We start from the raw sequence: 26428 nt of genomic DNA on the forward strand, positions 1-26428 counted from the left end.
AGGGCTGGTGTGAATGAAGTCAATGAAGATTTTGAGGACTGTTAACTTCTAGGAGTGAAATGAATTCCTGGTTGATTTGGGCAAAAGAAACATTTCAGCTCAATCTGTTGGTTGCATAGTTTTAGATTATTTGTGGTTTAAATACTAGGTCCATGGGCAGTTATAGTGCATTACTGATTAGATCGGGTCTTGACATGGGGCCTAAATGGCAACCTTGGGCCCACACAACCTTCTCCCTACAAGTATACAGAGAAATAAAAAGACAATTCCCCACATCAATTATTATTCCGTGTAGAAAATAGTTCAATGACCCTTTTTTTCCAGTCTGTCATGATAGAATCTGTATTTATAGATCAAGTTATATTTTATAAAACATTATGTTTTATAAAACAAATACATCATTCAAATTTCATACATTAAGGTAATATATGTAAGGTAAGACGTTATTATCCCCATTTTGTAAATGCAGAAATGGAAGCCCAGAGAAGTTAGGAGTTTTTCCCACAGATACAAAACTGGTAAGTGACAGAGCTGGTCTCAAACCTAGGTCTTCTCAACCAAAATCAGGACTTATTACAATGCAAAGCAAAATGTGTTTTGCTTTTTTAAAATATTCCTTCTAGCCATTTTGCTAATCTTTCTCATGCATTGATACCATCTAAAGATAATGATTAACAGGAGTTTAGAGAGAGTTTTAAAAGAGAAGAGGGTCAAAAGCAATGTTGGGTAACACCTCCATTTAAAGGACCAACAGGAGGAAGAGGAGACAGCAAAGAGGTCAGTGGGGTGCTCTGAGAAGGGGCAGGGGACCCAGCCAGCTCAGTGCTGCCTCCAAAGCCGAGGGATGGGAGAGGAAACCTGGTCTATAAGGGTAATAATTGACAACGACCTGGGGTTTGGTGTTCAGGGACGTACTGATGACCTCAGGGGGCACAATTTCATGTAGCCAGAGTCTTGGGTTCAATAAACCCAAATATTCACCCTCAGCCCGACAAACCCTCAGATGCTGGCTGTGTGCCCATTCCACTCCAGTGACACTGATGAGCAGCTCTCCAAGCAGCCACTGCACTTTTGAATAACTTTCACTCCTGAGGAGTTCATTCTTAAACAGAGTGCCTGCTGCGCTCTGGGCACTCTTAACTGCTAAGGTTGAGAGCCGTAAACAAAATGTTCAAACACTCTGCACTCATAAACTTACCTTCTAGTGGTGAGAAATGCCTTAAACAAAACGAAGTGTGCTGTCAGGTAGGAAGAAGTGCTATGAAGAAAAATCAAGCATGAGGTGATTGTGGGGAGGAAGAGGGGCTTATATCATGCATTAGATAGTCAGGGAAGTTCTCTCTGATATAATTCTGTTTGGGGAAAGGCCCCAATGAAATGAAGAAGCAAGCCATGTGGATGGATAACTAGGGAGAAGAGCATCTCAGGCAGAAAATACAAAGGCCCTGGGGTAAGGAACAGCAGGAGGAGGAGGATAGGAGGTGAGATCAGGGAGGGATGGGATGAGGGGGAATGTGGCGCACCATGCAAGGCCTTGAGAGCCACGGCAAGCTCTGTGTCACCAAGGTTTTTGCCCAGAGCAGCTAAAAATGAAGTTGACAAGTACTGAGATGGGAAAGTCTGGGGGAGGTGCAGGCTTAGTGGTAAAGATCAGGAGCTCAGATTTTGAAATATTAGATTTTACCTGCTCATTAGACATCTAGGAGGATATGTTGACAGGGTGAAGTCTTCAGGGCAGAGGACCAGGCTTTCAGCAAACAGACGGTGTATAAAGCCACAGACCAAATGGGGTGTAGATGGAGCAAGGATGAGGTCTCCCATTTACAGTTCAGGAAGCTGTGGCATCCAGCAAAGTTTGAGAAGGAGTAACCAGTGAGGCTGAAGCACTTGGAGAGAATGATGCCTTAGAAACTAATGAAGCAAGTGTTTGAAGAAGGAGGGCGGGATCAGATTTGTACAATGCTAATAGGTCAAGCAAAATGGGGATCAAGAACAGGCCACTGGATATGGCAACATGGAGCTCATTGGTTATCTTGAGATTTGTGTGAGGGGGAAGTGGAGTAATGGGGAGAAAAACCTGACTGGAGTATGTTCAAGAGAAAATGAGGGAAGAGGAGGTGGAGACAGCAAGTATGACAACTTTTTCAAGGAATTTCGTCATAATGAGAATCAGAGAAATGAGGCAGTAGCTGGAAGGAGATATGGGGTGAGGGGAGAGTGTTTGGTTGCTTGTTTAAGATGGGAGATATTGCAGAATATTTGCATATTTATCCAAATAAGCCAGTAGAGAGAGGGAAATTGATGATGCAGGAGAGGAGACAATGGCAAGAGCAAGGTACTTGCATGGAGAATGCGTAAGAGAGCCAGGGTCCAGGTGAGTGTTGGCCTTGGAGAGGAACACAGACAGTTACAGAAGGAGACTTGCAACTGAAGGCACACAGAATGCAAGGACGCAGATGCAGACATTTGATAGATTTAGTGGTACGTCTGTGGAAGCTCTCTTATTATGCTTTTATTTTCTAAGTAAAATAAGAAGCAAGCCCAACAGTTGAAAGCGAGAAGGCTTGAGGAGAGAGAGAATCGGTGAAAACCAGTCTTTGGAGAATGGGAGAGTCAGCTGACTGAGGAAATCGGTGAGGATTGCCAGGCAGCAAAGGTTTGAGGTCACTTAAGACGACGGTATTGTTGGGTCACTGAGATTAAACCACCAGACTCCAGGCCTCCCTCTGCTCCCACTCCTCAAATGTGGTCTCCATTAAAACATATAGCATCTATTATTTTATTTGATCTACAAACATTTGAGTCACACTTAACCAAGTCCCAGGTATTCGTAGCTGCAGTCAGGGCTCGTTCTCTCCAGGGTCAGGCTCAGAGGTGGGTAGGGAGGAGAGAGGCAGGAGGGGGAGGTTGACTCCGGTAGGGTCGTTAGCTCTCATGCCCTATGAACAGAGAGAATCAATATTCTTTGAAGGTGGCAAACTCCCTTCAGGAGGGAGGAAAGAAGCAGTTGGAAAACGTGGCTTTGATTTGAGAACTAAATGAACTTCGATATACTGAACCCCAGAATTACGCAGGCCTACCCACCCAGGCTTAAGCTTCGATGGACCTTCACAGACCTTCCCAAGGGGCCCTGTGTGAAATTTACAGCATGGAAGAGAAAAGGCAGAAAACAAGTGACCCCCTGTAGGCAACTAACTGCCGAGAAGAGAGAGGCAAGGAAGGTGTGTTTGCACCTGGCACAGGTCCAATTTCTCTTTCCAAAGTCACCAGTGAGGTACATCATGCTATCTGGTGGGGAGAGAGTGGGAGAGGGCTAGTTGGAGAGAAGGAGACCAGGAGTGTGACACTAATTCATGTCCCCCACATGGAAGAAAACAGCAGGTATGGGGACGGAGGTTTCCCTCCTAACAGTCATGAATTGAAAGAAAGGTCTTGGACCATGAGAAGCTGTCCAGTGCCATGCCTGGGCCTTGAACCTCCCTTCAGCCCTGAAGCGAGCACTGGATAGGTGAGAGGGAGTGAGAAATTTGAGGGTATAAACAAGGAAGTGATTACCATGTTGGCCTATGTAATCTGAGCTAGCCAACAAGGGAAGTGAGATAGTGAAAAGGTGGTAGGGCCAATCAATTGGAAGCCCAAGTGAGTCAAAGAATGCTTGGCTTCGAGGTTTCAGAGGGAATGTGCTGGAAAGGTCGCAGCCTTTCACATACCAAAAAAGCACTACTATGATCCTCTTGAGTGTTTTTGCTGGAATTAGACGCACCCAGTTCCTTCACTGGCCCTCATGTAAGAATATTTCAAGTATATTTATAAACAGACTGGTTGTTTTCCCCTGCACATGTACCAGCTTGTTCCTTTGAAAGCGTGGCACCTGGAGACCACTACAAGACTCCATCCAGCGGAAGAAGGCAGGAGCCCATCTCCCCTGGCCATAGACACCCTCCCTCAACAGGTACAGGAAGCCAGGATTACATTCCTCTTTCAGTGTTTCCATCCCCCGCTAACTCACCTTGAGCTGTCTGGCTACTGCAACTCCCATGTTTTTTGGTTCAAGTACTGCTGCCACGTAAGGGCTTTACCACCCCATACCTAGCCAGCTGGATTTTTTGGACCTTGTGTGTATACTTACCCATATTAAATAGCAAAGGTTGGAGGAGTGACTTATTTGTGGGTTATTTCAACTCACTAAAATTTCTTGCTTCATGACTTTTTTTTTTATCCATTTCTTGATGATTTAGTATTAGTCTCAGAAATTTTTGGTGGTGAAGGGAAGTATATAATTTATTTACATCTATTTATTAAGCAACCACAAATCTTTATCAAGAACCTTCTAAAAGGTCAGTATTGGGATACAGCAATAGACAAATCAGACATAGCCCTTGCCTTCGTGGAGTATGCACTGTAGGATCAGAAGAAGGGCCTTTCCTTTTGGTTTGTATTTTTAATAAGGCAGATCTCAACTTACCTAGAGACCTGAACTTATCTATTGGAATTTCTTCTTTTCTCCTCTAGTAATAACAGAGGAATTGACCCTATCCCTCCAAAAACCAGTCTCTTTACTTCTACTTTTGGATTCATCCCTTCTTACCTATTTCCTCTCTCTCCTGCATCATCCAGCTCTTTCTCTCTACCAGGTGATTCCATTCAGCACAGGCATCTGCTCAAATATTTCTCACCTTCAAAAACCCTTTCCTTGACCCACATTCCCCTCTCCAGCTACTGCTCTATTCCTTTGTGTTCCTTCATAATAAAACTTCTTGAAAAAAAAAAATCCTCTACACATGATGTATCTGAGGCTGGAAACAACGTGGATGTATTTGGAACAGCTGTGAGTGTCATGGCAGAGAGCTGATAAGCGAGGAACAGCACTTTCCAGAGTGGTAGGCACTGAGAGAAAAGCCCTCTGCAAATATTTTGATGGTAGGTGGCTGTGTCATAGCAAAGCAGGAACTGACCTCCCCTCGGCAGACCCATGCTGAATCCTGGTTCTACCATTCTCTAGCTGATGTGACCCTAATCAAGTTACTTAACTTCTTTGAGCCTCAGTTTCCTCATCTACCAAATAGAAGTAGAGATATTGTTCTCATAAGTTCGTTGTGACAATGAAATAGAATACCTGACAGTGTGAAGCAAATGTTAGGATGTATTATCATCCAGTAACATTTAAAAGAAGGAGGTTCACCCCAGTCAGTGCCTGGGTTCATACCAAACCAGAGCCTGAGCCAAAGGCTTGCATGCATGACACCCCTGTTGTACATTTGGAAACGTGATTCTGGGGAGCAGGACTGGGAAGAGGAGGAATGAAAGAGAGAAGGAGGGAGGGAAGGCCAGTACAAGTATGTGTTGGTCAGGGCTGCGGGTGACAGGTGCTCAGTGTCACACGACCTTCTGAGGAGCCATATGAAATGCATCTCTGAACAGTCCCCTGAGGAACTAAAAGGGGGAGCACTTATGCAGAGATTTGTACCTCTGTTGGTCAAAGGTGGCCCGCTAGGCATTGACTCCCCATCTCTTCAGGGCTGCACACATGTGAGTGCCAAGTGGACCCCAGGGGAGGAAGTGAAAGCAAAAGGTGCAGGATGAGGAAAGGCCATATCAGGTTGTACCTTTGACACCTACTCAAAACGGGTTCCTGCAGCAGCAGCTGGAGTAAGGGAAGGGATCAGGAGGGTTTGAAATGGGGCAGAAGATACAATCCCAGCTGACAGAAATGAAAACAAAGAAGATGATGACATGCCTTGGCTTTAGTATTGATAGCAGTTATTATATACCATCTCTCTGCAGAAAAAGAGGGTAGATCTTAGACATTATTTTTCCATCATATTTTCTGAGGAACTATGTATTTCTGTAGAATTAAGAAATGCAATCCCCAAATGCCCTACCTGGCTTTTTGTAGCAAATTATAATTAGAAATGTCATGACCTAATTGAAAGAGACCCAGACCAAGACCTTAGATAAACTGCTTAATTTCTCGGGTGAAGTAGGGGAAGAGGATGTGGGGTAAATTGCTGCTACCACTACTACTATGAGTATCTTTTCCCCTATATTCTAGTGGGGTTTTTTGCGGGGGAGGGATGGGAAAGTCTTCAAATAATCTATGTAAAAATATTTTGTAAACTAGGAAGGATTATTATCATTTGGGCATTATTAAGCATTAATTACTAAAAATTATTTTTCTAAGATATTTTATCATAATCAAAATAATTCAAATTCAATCAAATTCACAGACCTAGAGCATAAACTTTGTGCCAGGCCTCGTGTAATCCACTATGGATTCAAAGATGCATAGAGAGGAATGACAAAGAGTTACGTTCACTCTTGAGGACTACATATGGGTACTACTATCATAGCAAGAAAAAATAAAAGCATCAATGCTTTGCCAGATGGAAATGTTCAGAAACAAATGTCTTACAAATGTTGAAAATGTGTATATGTTGTCCAGCAGTCAAAACAATAGAAATAATTAGACAACTTATTGTGTCATTCTCTAATTTACCAAATCTAGCATTTGTTTAATAGGGGGTAAAGGCTGGCAATGTGCTCTTGCCTAGGAAAATTATTTAAAATTACACTCCTAAATTCAGGAGCACTTTTCCTTTCAAAATTATTTTAAAACAATTAAATACAAACATACAAGATTCATGGCAGCAAGAACGACTGAATATGATCAGGAGTCAGGAGACCCTTGGTCATTTATTCATTCAGTCAATGATTATTCATTAGCACCAACTATATGCCAGGTACTGTGTTAAGTGCTGGGTGGGTGTAGAGTGGGGAACAACACAGATGGTTACTGTTCACATGAGAATGGTTGGGATTGCCTAGGGAGGGAGTAGAGAGTGAAGAGGGAAGAGGGCACAGGACCAGCCCCAAAGGATGCTAACATTTCAGGGTCAGGTGGCCCACAAATGAGAAGCCACCCAAGGAGAAGAAGTAGGCAAAGAGGCAGAAGGAAAAGCAGGAGAGAGTGCATTCTCATAGAAGCTAAAAGAGAATGTATGAAGAAGGAACGAGTAGCCTATCCTTAGTGTAGACTACTGCTGAGACATCCATGAAGGTGAAGGGCTGTGAAAGATCTCTCCACAGGAAGGTTATTGATGGCAGAACCAGAGCAGGTGTGTTGAGAAGTGACTGGTATGTGCATCTTCAAATGCAGACCACTCATTCACAAACCTTTGTCAACAAGACAAGAGCTGGATGGACGTGTGAAGATCAGGGAAAATTTTCAGAGATGGAAGATAGTAGATTATGTTTGGAAGCCGATGAAAAGAATTCATGAGAGTAATGTTACCTAAATCATTTTTTAAGATGCAACTTCCAGTAAGAAATATATCTTACACACTGGGACTCAGTATGTGCTCTACACACATACAATTGAGACAAATGTTTCAGAAAACAATAGTTTAATGAAATAATGTTTGTCTTTATTATGTGCAATAGCTCTGATAATTTCTATTCTATTCGTTTTAAATTGTTTTAAAAGTATAATTGATTATATGCTCTATGTAATAATAAATTCAAACAAAACAAAAGTAGTACAGTAAAACTAAAATTTCTCCTTCATACCTGCCATCCTTCCAAATCCCATTTCCCAGCTCAGAGGAGGATTGGGAATTAACAATTTGAATTTGAAGTGTATCCTTTGAAAGCATTTTCTGTGCATTTAAATAAGTATGCACACACACACTCAAAGTTGTTTTGTTTTGTTTTTGGTTTTTACGAATGTGATCATACATACTCGTGTTCTGAAACCTGATTTTTTTTTCTCTCTCTCTGTTGAAGGGATTTTTATGTCAATACATTATTATCCACCTCATTCTTTAGAAAGGCTTGTAGCTTTCCATATGAATGTACTGTGATTTATTTAAAGCATCCCTCTATTGCAGGACAGTGAAATTGATTCTAATTTTTTAGTTTCACACAGTGCTACAACGAACATCTGTCTACAGATGTGAATAATTTTAAGGAAGAGAATCTTGGAAATAAATAAATAAGTAAATGAATAGGAACATTTTGATAGATATTACCAGATAGGCTTCTTTAAAGGCCAAGGTCAGTGTACACAATGACATATGATAATCAATGATAGTCTATTGTCAGTGATAGTCTATAATCAATTTGTCCATTTTTTTGGGTCTATTTCTTGATTTTGTCTTGCTTTGTAAGGACTTTCCCATTATGAAAATCATAAACACTCTCCCATATTTCTGTTTATTAATTTTATAGTTTTATTTTGTATTTAACCTACAGCTTTTTAAATGTATCCAATTTTTTAAATTGGTGAGAAGGGGAGATAAAACTATTTTTTTCCCACGTGGACAGCCAATTTTTCCAACACCATTTTGTTAAACATTATAACCTTTCCAATGTTGTAAAATCTACCTTTATCTTATCTGTATTCTAATATGTGGCCTCTGGTCTGTGCCACTGATGTATTATCTATTGCAGCAACAATTCCACATGATTTAATGATAGTAGCTTTATGGTTTATTTGATAACTGGGAGGGCAATATTGCCCCTGTTGCTTTTGTTTTTCTCATTTTCTTGGTTATTCTCGTGTACTTACTTTTAAGGACAACCTTTACAGTCACTTTATGTTCCATTATAAAATCCCTTTAGGGTGTTGGCCGTGATTTGCCTATATTTTCTGTATGAAATGTTATCCAAAGCCATCCATTTACAGTAAGGCATGGAGGATCAGATGTTTGAGGACAGTGAGGGTTTGAGATCATTGTAATAGAAAGTAAAAGAGGGGCTTCCCTGGTGGCGCAGTGGTTAAGAATCCGCCTGGAAATGCAGAAGACACAGGTTCGAGCCCTGGTGCGGGAAGATCCCACATGCCACGGAGCAACTAAGCCTGTGCGCCACAACTACTGAGCCTGCGCTCTAGAGCCTGCGAGCCACAGCTACTGAGCCCGCGTGCCTAGAGCCCGTGCTCTGCAACAATAGAAGCCCTCGCCCACATGCAGCAACGAAGACCCAATGCAGCCATAAATAAATAAATAAATAAATTAATTAATTAATTAAAAAAAAAGTAGAAGAGCTGGCTTAACAGAGTGTCCTACAGAGGAGGAAGCAGCCAAGAATTTATAAGAGTGTCTATCTGCAGTTTGGGTGATTTTTTCATCCATGCTCAGTTGCTCATGAGCAGGCATGAAGAAGGATTTAGTTGGGTTCATGCTGGGATTGGCTGTGGCTAAGACCAGCATAATAGAGGGAGAGAAGAACAAAAGAAATGAAGATATTTTTATCTCTTTGTCTTCCTTTTGGTAAAGATAGAACACAAATAATTTTGTTTTCTATTCATCAAATGGGAATATGTGTGAACAAATGAAGAGAGGTACAATTTTTTTGTTTTGTTGTTGCTTTAAACATGTTAGTAAAATAAAAGTGTTAACTTGTGAGCAAGAAAGCTAAATTAAAACTGATCTTAATATTGTATAAATAATTTATCATACGTATATAATCATGTTATACTTGAGATACTTCCCTTGTAACAGGAGAGCACTTTTGGTGTGAACTCCTATTTTTTGAGTGTGTATATATTTCCCTAACATTTTCTTTGGTATTAAGCATTCTCAAATGTGTTCCCAGGGGTATCTGGAAATGTTGGTATATAGCCATTTGGCAGTTTAGGGATTTGTTAGAGTGTGGGAAAATTCCGAGGTTATTTTCAGGTTACAACATCTGCATACTTCTTTGCAGGTCCAAAGAATAATTTAGTTTTAAAACTGTAAGGATACCTTAGTCTTGGTCCTCACTGAGAGGAGAAATGACTTCTATCTTTGAAGAAATATCATTCAAAAGAAAATCCTGAGTTAGAAAATTGTAGACCTAAATCCAGATGAAATAAAAAAATCTACTAATATTTCAAATTGCTTAGTGGTTTATTATATTTTCCTTTACTTAGACAAGCAAAGTTAAAGTACTACTAAAGAAGGCAGTCATAAGGGATATGGCCATGGATATGATGGATTCACCATGGATGTGATGGATATCACCACGGATATAAAAAACCAACATTTTTACATTTTTCCTCTCTGTGAACCCAAGCTTCAGCAGGGTGATTTTCTGTTCCATCCTGGGGAAATAACTCAGAGTCACTCCTTTGGGGCTTTCCAAACTCTTGAGATGCTCTCCATTCTCATCATAGCTCTTCCAGCCTGACTGCCTTGTAGGTAGGGAAAGATCCAAAAAAGCTGTAGCAATCTCACTGATACCCAGGCTCAGCTACTGCAAAGAAGAGGACATGATGTCCTATAAGTTGGTTAGGAAATGGCCTCATCTGAAGGCATCTGGCTGCTGTGTCCATAGTTTCCATCAGCCTTCAGAATATTCTCCGTATCTCCTTCAGTCATGGCAAGCCTGGACTCATACAAATTTAAATGAGTTGTTGTTCTAGTCTAGACTCTCACTGAACCAAAATGTGGTCAGATGGGGTGACCGCATTTTTCAAGAGTTGCCAGAAACCTCACATTCAACTGCCCTACTCACGTATCCTATGCATGATCAACCACAATTTATTCCCTGAACTTTGAGGGAAGGCAGTGAAAATAAACATGAAACTTCAGTGTATTCTTGGCATGTTCCACCAAATAGAAAATTCGCATTTCAGATTCTGACTCCTTTTGACACTATCTCCATCCAATTATAAACCCAGTCGATTTTAACTCAAAATATATCTCTTACATCATCCCCTCCTATCCATTGGCACTGCCAAGCCCTTGGTTCAAGTCTTCATCATTGCTCATCTGATCCACTCTAAAGCCAGTCTCTCTAATCTTTTGAAAAGGTACGTCTGCTCATAGTACTCTCCTAACAATTCTCTGTGGCTTATATGCCCAAATGGTTGATCTGAATTCTTTCAAGTCCTGGTCCTTACCTATATGTTTCCTGCCTCATCTTCTGTCATTCTCTCATTGATGTTCTGTGCTCCTACCACATAGAACAGCCTGCAATTCCAGTGCTGTTCCCCTTGCCCAGGGGTGAAATTTAAAATACTTAAAGAACACGAACAAGTCAATCAGAACAAACCACATGACCACTGAGAGCTACTCATTAGGGCATTCTGCTGAACATCAGCTCAGACTGCTGTTTCTAGCACCTTGACCATTATTCTCTGGGGAACTTCTGCAGATCCTTTACATGGTCCACAGAAGACTGGCCATTAAGCAGTGGCTGGAGGTAAAAGACAGCATCATTTCGATGGTTTATGGACATGAAGACACCATGATTAACATTTCCAGCACCTAGGTAGAGACCGAAGTATTTGCACGGTAAGCACTATTTGCAGAACTTGAAATGACCTTTTCTATTTTTTGAGACGTGCTCAAAAAAACCACTGCCTCGTCTCTAGTTGCCTTGTAGATAGTTTTGCCTGCTTATGTTTTTCAGAATTTAATCAGCCAGAGACATCTACCTCTCACACAGGCCCACCAGCAGATCAGTTTTTTTTTTTTTTTTTTAACCAGGCTTAATCTTTTTATTTCCATGCTGACTAGGAAACATTATGTCCTGAACTGACCTAAAAGTACAAGGAAAAGTTCCAGGATCTTCTCTAACAAGAAAGAAAATAATACACGTTTTTCTTCAATCCAAATAATGGTTGTGCTAACCAGTTGTCATTAATCATATTTCCTATATCAGCATTGTTAAAAAATTACTGTGTCTTCTAGTCACTGCTCAATACAAAACACTAAACTAACATTGAGAGGAATTTAAAGAAGTAACCGGCACAATCCACGCTCTCTGTGAGCTGACAGTCCGCTGTGGAGATAAGAAATGAACAACTGAAGTCATCATTTTTATGGAAGCAGTACATGGTGTGTTGCTCTCAAATAATAAACACTATGTCAGTTAAGGGGAAGAACTGACTATGCCTTTTTTTCAGTTAGGTGAGGCTTCCTGGAGGAGTTGGGTCTTGAACTGAGCACTGAAAGGTGGGTAGAGTTTCAATACTGTCCCAGCGGGAGAACCAGTATGTGCTATGGACACAGATAACACGGGGCAGGGTAAAACAGGGCCTAGACCTTGAGATGAGGCTAGAAAAGTCAGTGGGGTCAGACTGCAAAGAAAACTGTGCCAGGAGGAGGCATTTGGGGTTTAGACCAGGAGTAAACCTCTTAAAGTTTTGTTAAACAGGAACCTGACATAAAGCAGCGTTTAAAATACTAATCAGGTGATAGTAGTTAGCAAGCAGTGTGCTGGGAAGAAGCATGGAATAGTAGAAAACAGCAGGGGCTCTGGGGTCAAGTATTGGGTTTGAGTCTGGCTTGGATACCCTCTAACTAGGTGGGCTTGGACCAGTTACTTAACCTCTAAGTCTCCATATAACCAGTGATAAAAATAGAGATTATACCTCATTCTAAGGATTATTATGAGAATAATAATATTTCACATTTATGCCTGCCGTCTCATTTAATCCTTACATCACTGTTCTATTATGGTAAAATATAGATAACATGAAATTTACCATTTTAACCTATTTTAAGTGTACAGTTCAATACCGTTAAGTACATTCACATTGTTGTGCAACCATCACCACCAACCATCGCCAGAACTTTTGTCAGCTTCCCAAAGTGAAACTCCATATCCATTAAAATATAACTCCCCGTTCCCAACTTCTAGGCCCTGGCAACCACTCTTCTACTTTTTGCCTCTGTGAATTTGACTACTCTAGGTGCTTCATGTAAGTGGAATCACACAGTGTTTATACTTTTGTGTCTGGCTTCTTTCACTTAGCACAATGCCTTCAAGGCTCATCCATGTTGCATCATGTGCCAGAATTTTCTTCCCTTTTAAGGCTGAATACTATTCTATTGAGTGTCTTACATCACTGTTTTATCACAAGAAAATGGGACTTAGAGAGATTAACTTGTCCAAAATAGCATAGCTAGTAAAAAAAAGAGGTAGGATTTGGACTGAAGCAATCTGATTCCATAGCACATCCTCATTTCCCCTGTATATCCTGCCTCGTGTAGGTGAAGGACCTACCACTGCACCTGGCACAGGGTGTATTGCAAGAAGATATTTAGTTGTTCTTGATTATCTGTCACTGCTTCCTCAGCTCATCCTGGTAACACAATTCCTCTTTTCCTTGAGGAGCTCTTTCTGTGACTGTATCACCCTCCACACAAGGTCTACAAGGTTGAGCACGTTACCCAGGCCAGGCCAATCGGAGTCTTGCCCCTTTCCCCCAACAGGGACCTATTCAGGAGTGGTCTCAAGGGTGCAATCAGAGTTCTCTCTGCTGCTATGAGGAGGTTGTGAGCCAGGGGTTGTGGTGGTCATCAATTTCCCAGATACATGATCCAATATATTCCTGGTTTTTGCTTTTAAGCTAATTAGAACTGAATTTCTGTAACTTGCAATAGAAAGGAAGCTGACTAATACACTGGATCAAACGGCCCTCATGGGCATGGAAAGGAAGAAACTAGCAAGAAGCATTGTGAAGGTGTGTGGTGTGAGGAAAAGAGTCCTTCTGAGGTTTGGATTCCTGGTGACCAAGAATAATTTATTACTGAAGAAGTGGAAAAAGTTGCTATTTTGGGTATGGAAGAGAAAATTACTGGTACTCCCAGGAGTCTTGAGTGCTATCTAGCTTCCAAAGGTAAAATGCACATTACTTATGATTACTAACCACTTCATCCCCTTCTAGGATCTCAAACTCATGAAGTGTTCAAGGTCTGATTGGGGTAGGGCTTTTGGACTCTCACCTTTATCCTCCATCCCTACTTAGTAACCTAATATAAATTCTCCTTCCCAATATAATCCATTCACTAATGTGTTCATTCATTCATGTAACACATACTTGCTGAGTGCTTGCTATATGTCAGGTACTGTGCTAGGTGCTGAGAATATAGTGATGAGAAAATAAACATGGTCCCCTCTCTTTCAGGAGTGTGTAATCTAGTGGAGAAAGCAGGCATAGAATGGATTATCACACAAATGGATAGAACTAGAAATTGTGTTAAGTGCGATGAAGAAAATGGAGTTTCATAAGAGGTATGTTGGAAAGATCTAATTGAGATGGAGGAGAGTGAAGGCATTAAGGGATAGCTGCTCTGGGGAAATAACGTTTAAGCTAAGGCCAGGCCAGGGTCAGAGGTCAACACTGAAATGAAAAGTACAGGTGGGAACCAGAGGTGTTAGTCTCCCCTACCCAGAAGAAACAAGTGATTCACCCACCAGGAATGTGAGGCAGGAAGTCTTGAAACTGGTTTCTTTGAAGTGGAGCTACACAGGGCCTTAGAGAGGGACTGGCAAATAAATTAGCTATTGTAGGAACCCCACTGCCTGTTGCCCAGTCCCCTCTCAGTGACTCTGCTCATTCATTTGTTCATTTATTTACTCATTCAAGAAATATTTATGGAATACCCACAGGTGGGGGGTATTTTGCTAAATGATGAGGATTCAGGAGAAGGAAGACAATCTCTAGTCTAGTTCTCAGCAGGAAGGCAGACGCACTGGAGGGCCCTCCCTCAAAGGCTCCAAGAGACACCCAGATCTTTCCCTTAGGGAACCATTAGACACAGGCTTATGTGCACGTTTACTAAGACTTCTTTCTCTAGGCACCCACCCCTAGCAGACTTGTACACTTTTGTTTTTCCTCAGAGATTTATATCTAGTCCTTCGAGCAGAAGCAAAGCTCCTTTACCTACATAAAGCAAAGAAAGAGATCATGTCGGGCAACATGGCAGAAAGACACCAACCAGCGGGGCTGCGCGGTCCCTCCAGATAAACATAAGAAAAGGTCATCCAAACACAGGAAGACAGCCGTCCCCTTCCCTTTTCCTTTACCCCCTCCCCTTCCTCCCTCTGGCTCCCTTATCCCCAGAGGGTGGACCCAGCCTTTCCCAAAGTTTATTCTGAGAGCTCCAGGCTCCCACAGTGGAACGTGCTGTGGACATGGGAATACAACAGCCCAGCCAACAGGGAAAACCAAAAATATAAACGGAGAGATTTGATAGATTCCTTTCTCTCTCTCCCTCAAAGTTAGAGCAGAAATGCCTGCTATTACTGCTTTTACTATTCTTGATGTATCAGTCCTTTCAGGGAGGAGGCCTTCTGACGTTTATTGCAGTTGTCAGCAAACACTTTGCCCAGAAAAAAGTTAAGGTCTTTTTTAGGATCTTAGTGCCACTGACTTGGTCCATTAAACAAATGCAATAAACTGTTAGGAAGCAAAGTCCCGAAAGCCTTGCATCTCAAACCCTGACAATGAGTTTATGAATAACACTAAAACTGCAGGAAAAAATTTATAAGGCTAAATTTCCTTTAAACCCACTATTGGAATTTTATAAATAGGAACCCCGAGCCCATAAATAGGAAGTCATTTTGTCTTTAACGGACATATTCTGATCAAAACAGTGGTGAGAATATAAGCTTTGGTTTTTATTCTCCACTTAGGAGTAAAAAGGTTAATACTACAGGATTGTGTACCTCAATGTTATAAACCAGCATTTGTGAAGAAATGTTCAGTACCAATTTCAAAACAAACACAGTGTTTGAAAGCAAAGCATAATGGTGACCTTTCTCATTAGCTGTTGCTCAAACAAAGATATGTTCCAGCAATATCCGATGCTTCCTTCCTGCCAGGGCCTCCACCCTGTGCAATTTAAAACACTTGTGTTACATTCAAACCAGAGCTGAGGATGTGGTGGAGCTGAGTTTCAGCAGCATTGTGTTTACGGTTTATTATTACTTTCTAAGTTTTTTAATGCTTTGTTTTCATAAGTTTATTGTCATGAGTTGGATTTGCAAGATTAAGTCTGTGAAACCATACAAATGAACTCATTATTTACTTATTCACTCTTCTTCTTCATCTCTCTATTTTTTTGTGGCACATAGCATCATAGGTTCTTTTTTTTTTTTTAATAAATTTATTTATTTATTTTTGGCTGTGTTGGGTCTTCATTGCTGCACGCAGGCTTTCTCTAATTGCTGCAAGCAGGGGCTACTCCTCATTGTGGTGCGCAGGCTTCTCATTGCAGTGGCTTCTCTTGTTGCCGAGCACGGGCTCTAGGCACATGGGCTTCAGTAGTTGTGGCGCAAAGGCTCTAGAGCGCAGGCTCAGTAGTTGTGGCACATGGGCTCAGTTGCTCTGCAGCATGTGGGATCTTCCCAGACCACGTATCGAACCCGTGTTCCCTGCATTGGCAGGTGGATTCTTAACCACTGGCCACCAGGGAAGTCCTGTATCATAGGTTCTTGACCATAAGGACAGATAATTATATCATTGCTCTCTGGTAAATGTTTTTATGAATACTTTGTAGGCAACAAACAAACTAAAACAAAAATAATTTTTAAGGACTATGCTTAGCTTGTCTTGTGTAAAATGCTATAGATCTGAATAAACACAAATCTGGGAATGAAAGAGAGAGAGATTGAGAGACTGCTTTCATACAAGTAATCCTTGTGTTCCTCATGACCAATGCTCCTAAATTAGGTAATATAAGTTGAAAATCATCGAAATCAAGGTGATTTTCCCATGGAACAACAAATAATGAAGAAGTGTTCTTCTGGTCAAAGACTTAATGCTAAATCTTTATAGAAACGACCATAAACACTAGGTCCAACTATAAATGACATAAGCCATTTATATTTTTTACAATGGACATAATTTTATAATAGAAAAAATTGAATACATGTTATTCTAAAAGTAATTTTACTTTTTTATACTTACGCAGTATAAATTATTCTAAAGTATATGTACATGTGTTAAAAAGAGCTACATACTAATAAATCCCATGAAAGACCAGGGAGGTGAGTATCTCTGCTTAGCTTAAAACAGTCCAGGACTCTCCCTGCATCCGAGAGTGGAATCTGTCATCCTTTAAAAATTTTGCTAACAATGGGGGAGTTCCTGTTTCCCCCACAGAAAATCTGGACATTAGTAGGAAAGGGGAAGGGAGAATGGTCAGTGGAGAGGCAACCAATCACCATCCAATTCAGTAGTTCACAGGAATTGTCATGAAAATTAAATAATACTGTGGATATAAGAGAGTTTGCATAGTGCCCGGCGCACGTAAGTGCTCAACGGATGGGCTGAGACCTAAGCAAGGTCAGTCTCATTCCTTCCAGAAAATTTGGTCTATGGACACTGGAAGAGTCTCTCTTCCTAAAGGACCATGAGGTTCTGTCAGGTGAGCTTAGAGCTGCCAGTAACCATATTTCCATAGGGGGCCATATGGAGAAAGTCTGTCTTTTGTAAGAGAGATTAAGGAATAGAAACCTCTAAGAAACCTTAGAAATGAAAAAAGAGAGCCTTGATAGTGTCCTCCAAACCCATGGATCCAGATGTGTCTGAGGCTACCTCTGCCCTTGCCCTTGGACCCAGTTAAGTGAGCCAATAACTTCCTTTTTATTTTAAGCTAGTTTGAGTTTAGTTTCTATTACTTATGACTGAAAGGGCACAGGCCAATGCAACCTTCAAAATCATGAGTTCAAGAATCTTGTTTTTTCTACAACTTGTCATCTTTCCAGCTAGTTTGTTCGATTATGCCTTATTAGAGCACCCAGTGCTCTATCAACTCCTTTATTTTTCCTTATGGATTAGTCCCCTCCTGCCTTTACTTTCCCCCCTTTGCAACTTAGATTTATGGTTCATCATTTCAAAAACTCCCTTGCCTCCATGTGGCAAAAATTCCATCCATGGAGCCTAACTACCTGCTTTCTCCATACTTGAACATGAGCAATTAAACAACACTAGAGAAAATCACACAAAGAGCAGACTGATTTCACCTTAAGTTCATGATCATACCTCAAATGACCCTCAGTATGGTTCAGCAATCCTGCTACAATTCTCTGGTTGGCTTTCCCTGATGTTCCCCAATGGTAACATCAAACCTTTCATCACTCTCATCTCTTCCTCCAGTCATCTCAATTGATGATCTCTGCTTCATAGACAAAATGGAAACCATAAAACCATCTGCTATGATAGCCCATCCTCTATTAATTCCCTCTTCTTATAACAAAGGAATTATCTTTCCTATTTAAGTCCATTCTTCTATCTGAGACTGGAATCTCATCTCCTCCCACCTCGTCAGAAATCCGCACTGTTGATTTGCCTTTCTCTAGCCTGTATCTCTAACATCACTAATCTGAGTCGCGCTGTTTGCCTCTCTAGAGGCACTTTTATCTTGTCTACCCTGCTTGGGCTGGGGGAGGCTGAAGTCTGTATGAACTGTATCAGCAGGCTTCTTTGCCCTTTACTCTCTGGGGGTGTGGCCAATGGGAAGCCCCAGCAGGAGATCTGAGAGAGGGAGGACCATGAGATGGGAGTATTTATTTCTCTGACTTTTTCTTCTCTAAGTCTTCTTGGGTTTGCTGTTTCTTCTGACCAAAGTCACTGTCCTCTCAAAACAGCCCTCTCCTTCTGGTTTCTGGTAATTACTGTGTCCGCCGCCCCCCCACCCCTTTAAATCTAAGGTAATGGTTCCACTTGCTTTTTGCCCCAGGGTACTCTACAATCCCCTGTTGGATCCCTATATTGTAACTACACCATTGTAAATGGTCCCTTCCTCAAATTAAACTAATGTGAGTATGTCATCTGTTTCCTACTGACTGACACACTTTTCCTCTCTAATGTATTCTTCTCATCAACGTATAAACATGTTCAAGTATCCTAGCCTCACAGATCCTTAATCTTTACCTGTTACCTACTTTTTCTATCCTACATTCTTGATTACACCCCAGATCTCGTCATCAATTGGAATTGTTCCATCTCTGAAATCTTAAACTCCATTATCTGAGCACCATCTCCTAACCTTATCAATGCATATTTTTAAATTGTATCAAAAGCGCTAAGCCCCTTGACTCCTTCACCCCACCTCCAATTTCTCAGTCTCATCTTGTCCTCATTTCCTTCTCCAGGCAGTTTAAAAGACAAAGGTACCTCCTTTCAATCTCTCTCTTGCCTAATTGATACTAGCAATTCTATTTCTTCTCATTCTTTTACATACCCATCTGAAAAAACCCCAATCCTGGGTCAATTCAACTAACCACTTTCTCCACCTTATACTTAACACTGGTGGAGAAGAACATGCATTTGTACGTATTGGAGTAACTATTCTTTTAAGATCTCTAACCTCACCTCTGACCCTTCTAGGTGTCCCTAGTCCACATCTTCCCTTTTCCCCAAAACAATGTAACTTCAAATCTTAAACTGAAAGCAGGGGTCTATGCTTGCCATTTTACCTTTCTCACTCCTTTTCTCTCCTTAATTCACTCCAATATCTTTCAGTTTCACACTGTCCACTGATGTTGCTTTTGCCATGGTCAGCAATGAATTCCTAATTTCTCAATACAATTGAATTTTCAGTCTTTGCCTTATTTGGCCTCTTGAAGAAATTTGACACTGTTGTCAATTTCCTTCTTGAAACTCTCTCCTGTCTTGCCTTCTAGGACAATATTATCTCCTGCCCTCCTCTTTTTCTTAAATGTTGACATTTTCCTGGGGTTCCTTTTCCCTCTTCTCATCTCCCCCTTCTCATTTAATGCTCTTCTCATCTCTCCAAGTATTCTTATCCACTGTCAACGGTCACTAGCATGAACCATCTGTACACTGATTGTCCCTAAGTCTAGAGGTCAAATTTTGTTCCTAAATTCTAAATCTAATTGCTGAGAGTTTTGACTGTATATCTGACCAGTACCCAGAACTCAATATATTACAAATTAAATGATTACTATTTCTCTCCATGTTACAGTCTGCTCCAGTCCTCCTCCTTTATTGAATGGCGCCGCTTTCCATTTTCCCAACTTTCTGCAATCATCTCTGACTCCTAATGCGCCAGTTCTTACCCCTTCATTTGATCACCAAGCCCTTGTTGATCCTATTTCTTTCTCAATAGTTCTGAAATCCAGTCATCCTCTCTATTCCGTCTGACCTCATTCTTTCTTTTTTTTTTCTTTTTTGGCTGTGTTGGGTCTTCGTTGCTGCGCAGGCTTTCTCTAGTGGCGGAGAGCGGGGGCTACTCTTCGTTGTGGTGCGCGGGCTTCTCATTGCAGTGGCTTCTCTTGTTGCGGAGCACGGGCTCTAGGCACGTGGGCTTCAGTAGATGCGGCACTCGGGGTCAGTAGTTGAGGCTCGTGGGCTCTAGAGCGCAGGCTTAGTAGTTGTGGCATGTGGGCTTAATTGCTCCGCGGCATGTGGGATCTTCCCGGACCAGGGCTCAAACCCGTTTCCCCTGCATTGGCAGGTGGATTCTTAACCACTGAGCCACCAGGGAAGTCCCCTGACCTCATTATTTCTTGCTTAAAATGTTACAACAACCTTCTAGCCAATCTCTGTAATTCTAATCTACTCATCTTCCATACCACCAAAAGAATGGTCATTCCAAAACAAAAGTCTTATTATGTTAATTCCCTTCTCAGACCCCTTCAGTGACTCTCCACTGTCTTGAGGGTAAAATCCAAACACACTATCATGATATAATAATCTCTAATAGTACAAATTCCTTTGGTTGCAAGGAACTGTTTTTTAAAAAACTTCTGGCTGAGTCAAGAAAAGAGAGGCTAGTTTATTGAAATGATATTGGAGAAGCTTGTGGAATTGGAGGAATTGAACAACCAAGTGCCAGGAAGAACCCCAACCAGGGCTGCTGTGAGGATGTCAGCAGCAGAAGTTTGAAAACCTTAACCAGGGCTACCACTTATAATTGTGCACTGTTTGTGGTGGTCCTTCTTTTTACGGAATTGTCATTAATGTGACTCAGCTTAAAGATTCCCAGGCTCTGTGTCCCTCACTTCTAGTTTCAAAATTCCCAGGAATAATATTCTGATTAGCCCAACATGGGTAACAGTTAATCTCTACACTCTCTGAAGGAGCGCATGGCACAGGTGTGACCACTGGGGGCTCCCTTCTGTGTATAAGGCATTCACAAAGAACTGAGAATCACTGCAAGCTGAAAGAATATCTAATGGGTGTCTGCTATACTCTGCACTTCTTACCTCTCAATTTTCTTTCTCCACTATTCTTCAAATTGTACCTTACTTTTCCAGCCATGGTGTGTGTTATGGACTGAATGTTTGTGTGCTCTCAAAATTCATGTGTTGAAGCCCTAACCCACAATGAGATTGTTAGAAAATAAATCACTGTTGTATAAGCCACCTGGTATAGGCTATTTTGTTATGGCAGCCTGAGCTAAGACAGTGCGCTACTTGTCTCCTGGAACAAATCATGTCCTTTCAGACTACCTTGTCTTTGTGACCTGCCTGGCTTTTTCACCCACTGTTCACAGGGGTATGAATTAATTTCTCCTTCTCTCCACCAGTACATCCCCTTTCCTTCTTCATAATGCAATACTCACTCATCTGTTAGGAATCAACTTAAGGATCACTTCCTCCGGAAAACCTTCCTTGATTCTTCCAGGCTGATTCGTATTCCTTCTCTATATACCACAGCTTCCTGAGTTTAACTTTATCACAGCTGTTACTGTAATTCCCTATTATCAAATCCGTCTCTCTCACTAGCTTGTGAGATCTTTGAGATCAGGAGCTGTATTTCTTAAATTTGAATCTGCAGAGGCAAACATAGGACCCAACTCATTGTTGATACTCAACATATATTTGCAGAATGAATGAATGAAACTCATGGCTTCCTAGTTCCACACTCTGTCTGCATTCAACAACACACTCTCTCCAACCCTCTACTCATTGCCTTGTGACCCAGTTGCTTATGAATGTGTGACTCTCACTCATAAAATCATGATTAGCTAGGAGCCAATTATTTCTACCTTTTATTTTTGTATCATCCATGACATCTCATTTTGTACATGTTAGATGGACAATACATTTTTGTTAAAAAAATAAGTATGATTGATCCAAAAACAGCTAATGCACTTTAAGCCTTATTAACAGATGTTCAGTGTCAAAAGAGTATTTGTATTCCTAATGATCCTTATGTGGATCAGATCACATCTGAAGTATTGTGTTCAGTTCTGAGCAATAAATACGCATTCTTCCATGAACAAATATTTATGGAGTGCCGAGTTTGTGCCAAGCACCTTTCTGCTATGCCCAGGGCTTGAAAATTAAACAGACTTAGGTGTGAATCCTAGTTTTGCCACTTGCTATGTATATCTATCAAGATAGGCTAGGTTTTGCTGCAGAAACCAATAATTCCCAAATATTAGTGCCTTACCACTTCCCAATTTTGCTTCTCATTCATGCTACATGTCTATCATGGACTGAGTGTGGCTCTATTCCACATAGTCTTTACTCCAGGATGCAGACTCCCTGCATCTGCAACATTGCTGTTTTAATGGCAGAGAGAGAAAGCACGATGAACCATGAAAGCTTCTGCCAGAAGTGACACACATCATTTCTGCTCACACTTCATTGGCTGAAGCAAGTCATGTGACCACATGTGGATTCACACAGAGAGGGGCGTAAAAGGATGAACCATACCCTTATTTGTATCTATGGTACCCACATACCATACTATGAGTCCTAACCTGTTCAAGTCCTTGTTTTATCATTTGTAAAATAATAATAATAAAGATAATGATAATAATAATAATCTCTGCATTGAAGACTGAGGTGATGATGCAAAATAATGTATGTAAAGTGTTTGATACATTGAAGTCTTCTGTCAGGAAATGGTGACTATTTCAGTTTAAAAGTTTAAAAATTCTGATATTCATAAGTAAAGTTCTCCAAGCACTTCAGAATAAAGTAAATTAGTTAACTCTTCCTTTTAATTTTTTCTTTGAAGACCCCACTGAAACAGTCTGAACCATGTTTCCAGTACTGGCTTCATGTTTTTTCCATCAAGGCCATTCTTGTCAGAATCAAGGTGATCTGTGAAGAATTAGATTGGATAAAATTTCTATGATTTATTTTTCATTTTTTCATGTTTGAGCTCTGTTTTCCAAACAGGATTGTAAGCAACTGGAACAGGGCCACATCTCATACCTTTTTGCATCACTAGAAACTCACACAATTCCCCACCCAGAGGATTTCTTGGTGCTGATAAGGATATTTGGAAGTAGAATTGGGGTTTTATGTTGTCATTTCACAGTATCCACTGATTTTCTAAGTTTATAGTTACATTTTGAAGATAATTCTTTTTAGAAGCATCTTATTGACTTGCTAAATTTATACACTGTTTCCTACCAAATAATGTCAGAGCAAAGAGCATTGCTGTCTGATTTGGCATATAGGTTGAGTTACACAAATCCTGGTAAGATTGCTTCTGGATATACCCATTAAAAACTAAGTAAAATAGTAATTTACCACTTCTTCATTACTCTTTCTACAGTGACTAAAATAAATTCTATGTATGTATAGAGTTGAAAATTCTTTCCATGAGGTAATTGATTCTAGTTCTCTTAAATATTTGGTAACCAGGTGAGTTATCAAATGTGTTTTTTGAAAAATTGTGCAATTGGGGCATTTGAAAATGAGACTCTGAAATATATTATATATCTTCCACTTCAACCTCTTAAGAAATCTCATTTGAAGTGAGGGACAGTAGTGATGCTCCAAAGTTTCACGGGTGGTGCCTTTGCAGACTTCTCTAAACCATTCAGCCCTACGAACCATGTGTGCCTGGCACCAGGCTATCCCTCAGCAATGTCATCTTATGAAGAATATGTTTCATGACCATGCAGTGCTTTAAATACAGAAGCAGTGGTACACAGGCTGCCATTCAAATGGCTACCTATTTGGTACAAAACCAGAACCCACCAGGTTTGTAATCTCATTAAAATAAACTCAGTAATAACAAGAACCTTATAGAGTTGGCATTGGAATTTAAAATAATGCTTTTATGCATTTTTTCTTAAGCTTTAAAAAAAGGTTGTTGATCACTGTGTCTTTGCTAAACTTTTTAACGTGGTATTTATAGAGCTTTAAATACTAGGCCTATACTGTCAAAGGAGAGAAAAGTGAGGGAAGGACCATGTCCACAAAAGGGGAATGGATATATCCTCCCTTACCCATAGAAGGAGAAATACTGATTTGAACTAGACCTGAGTAATTTAGATTTGGTCAGATGTTCAGTCATAATTGTTGCCTGGGGACAAACCACACAGAGAGGAAAATCATCTTCATCAGTTTACACAAAGCCCCTTCTTGGTTCTTTTTCTTTAGCATGAAGCACTTCATCAGTCTCCAGGTTGCAAGGCTTCCCCTCTCATCATCCAGTAAATACTTCAGAGCCATGGACATTCACACAGCAGAGAAGAGCACTGAAGACCCTGAAGAGTGTTCAAATCCCATTCTGCCATCTTTCTCTTTCTCTTATCTTTCATTTTTTACCAAGAATTAGCAAAAATGGACCATTACTTAAACTAATGGTTCCCAAACCTATTGGATTACAAAAAGTTCCACTGATTTTCTGAGTTTATAGTTACATTTTGATGTATAGTTTTATAGTTACATTGGATTTAAAAAGTTCCACTCATGGAACTTTTTAAAAGGACAGGGTTCTGGGCTCCAGCACAAATCTTCTGAATCAGAATTTTTGGGTGGTAGGGCCTAGGAATCTGTGTTTTTAAAGAGTTTCTTGGTGATTGTGATTATCTGCCAACTTTAGGAAGTATAAAGAGGCTTGCCAGGCTATGGGTTACTTTGGTCTCTGTCTTTGGTAAAAGAGCTGTGCCTGGAGCTCGGATCATTTTGGCACTAGAGAGACCTGGTGCGTTCCATAACCTCCCTCACCACCTGTCTGCACTGTCCCCTCCCACACATATGCCATGCTCTCATAAACGCTGAGGAGTGAAAACCTATGGACCAAAGACTATTCCATGCAGAGGCCTCAGTAATTGCATGTCCATCAGCATGGTAGTCCTAGGACATGACATCCCCAGGGGAAAAAAGTCCCCCAGCAGTGCTGCCAATGCTGCACACATAGCTCAGAATTGATTTTCACCAACCCTAGCTGCTCTGTATAGCATTTGTCCAAGTGTAGGTAGCCAGTCACTAGTTGATTTTATCCAGAACCCCCTTTGCCTTGAGTACTTGTAAGCAGTACCTGCTGTAGGAACTCATTTAAAAAGAGAAGCCTGCATGCACATAATTCAAATTCTACAGTTCCCAATGATAACACTATTATGTGTGATTGCAATTCTCTAAATTCTTTCAGCTCATTTCCTGCCACCAGAGTGACGAATGCTTTGATACATTCCTGAATTTCTGTGATGCGCTGCCATGAAGTCCTGTAACTCGTCTCACTGATGGTGTTGATCTCAGGGTTAGCTTTAAGTGCTGGGCTGTTTCCAGAAAGAGCAGCCTCTAACACACCTCCTGCCTTGTGCTTGCCCAGAGACATAGCACAGGGGCCTCAGTTCCTTCCCTATCATGCTGTCATATTTGGCAAACATAAGGATTTAGAATAATTTTAGAAAATTATAAATCCTCGTTTAGAAAGTAAGTTTAAATATGTATGCATATATACCTACATGAATATTTTGTAAATGCATGTGTTTGGACACGTGTGTGTATGGGTGTGTATATGTGTGCTATACAGTGCATGCGTATACTAATATACTATAAGACTAAATTTTCTACTGTTTCTTGTCTCTCAGAGAGCAATATTATAGCTATCTCTATATCTAATAATCATAACAGGGCACAGTTGTCAACTGTGGCAATATGATTAACCCTTGAAGGGAGTTGAAATGTTTCTATGTCACTGGAAGTCATTATTCAAAGTTGGGACGTGATGCCTAGAAACCCAGGATTGATGGAGGATGTGACACAGGAGAATGGAAGGGAGGACATCAGCTTTCTCTACTTATCCTGCCATTATTCCATCTTTTAGGTAATTTGACAAATCCATCCCATCCTCCTGGTTACAACAGCTGGAGACTGGATTGCAGTTTACAGAAAAGAGTCGGGATAAGCTCTAGACTTTCTTTCTCTCCTTCCCAAAACAACTCTCCTTCCTGCTAGTGCCCTCCAAGTTGTCTTCTTTTATTCTTTATTTCCCTAACTCCAGGGCAAAACATTTCTGGTTTTTATTGGGATAAAATATAAATAACATAATGTTTATCATTGTAACCATTCGTAAGTATACAAATTCAGTGGCATTAAATTTCTGTACTTAATGGTGAAATGCATGCGTCAACTGTGCTCATTGTGACCAATTTATGTGGTCTGTGGGAGAGGTTAGCAAGGGTATACATGCAAGAACTGTGGAAGCCTCCAACCTTCCAATCTTCCTCTATAGGTTTCTTAATGGTTTGTTAATTTTTCAATTCAAGAGATTTTTTACTGTGGGAAGGTTATCTATAGAAGACTATGCCAGGCTGGGGACTTCCCTGGTGGCACAGTGGTTAAGAATCTGCCTGCCAATGCAGGGAACACGGGTTCGAGCCCTGGTCCGGGAAGATCCCACATGCCGCAGAGCAACTAAGCCCACGAGCCACAACTACTAAGCCTGCACTCTAGAGCCCGTGAGCCACAACTACTGAGCCCGTGTGCC

The 26428-nt window shown here is 40.8% G+C and overlaps 1 protein-coding gene and 1 long non-coding RNA gene across 4 annotated transcripts in view; one reads left to right on the forward strand and one right to left on the reverse strand.

Annotated features, from left to right (window-relative positions):
• The window catches only part of ABCD3 (ATP binding cassette subfamily D member 3), a 176920-nt gene extending 175047 nt beyond the window's left edge, over nucleotides 1-1873 (reverse strand). The window contains exon 1 of the mRNA XM_061183856.1: nucleotides 1685-1873. The gene's annotated coding sequence lies outside the window, so the exon portion shown is untranslated. The remainder of the gene's footprint in view (nucleotides 1-1684) is intronic.
• LOC133087088 (uncharacterized) lies at nucleotides 732-26048 on the forward strand. Of its 3 annotated transcripts, XR_009700380.1 has the most exons (7): nucleotides 733-777; nucleotides 3848-3952; nucleotides 11137-11276; nucleotides 11891-11939; nucleotides 13374-13609; nucleotides 13898-14004; nucleotides 24094-26048. It is a non-coding gene; the product is annotated as an uncharacterized LOC133087088 (long non-coding RNA). The 3 variants fall into 3 exon arrangements; XR_009700379.1 differs by lacking the exon at nucleotides 3848-3952 and having other exon boundaries at nucleotides 732-777; XR_009700381.1 differs by lacking the exon at nucleotides 3848-3952 and having other exon boundaries at nucleotides 732-777; nucleotides 11895-11939.
• Nucleotides 26049-26428: the final 380 nt, after the last annotated feature.

Source organism: Eubalaena glacialis, chromosome 3 (assembly GCF_028564815.1).
Source record: "Eubalaena glacialis isolate mEubGla1 chromosome 3, mEubGla1.1.hap2.+ XY, whole genome shotgun sequence".
Lineage (NCBI taxonomy): Eukaryota > Metazoa > Chordata > Mammalia > Artiodactyla > Balaenidae > Eubalaena > Eubalaena glacialis.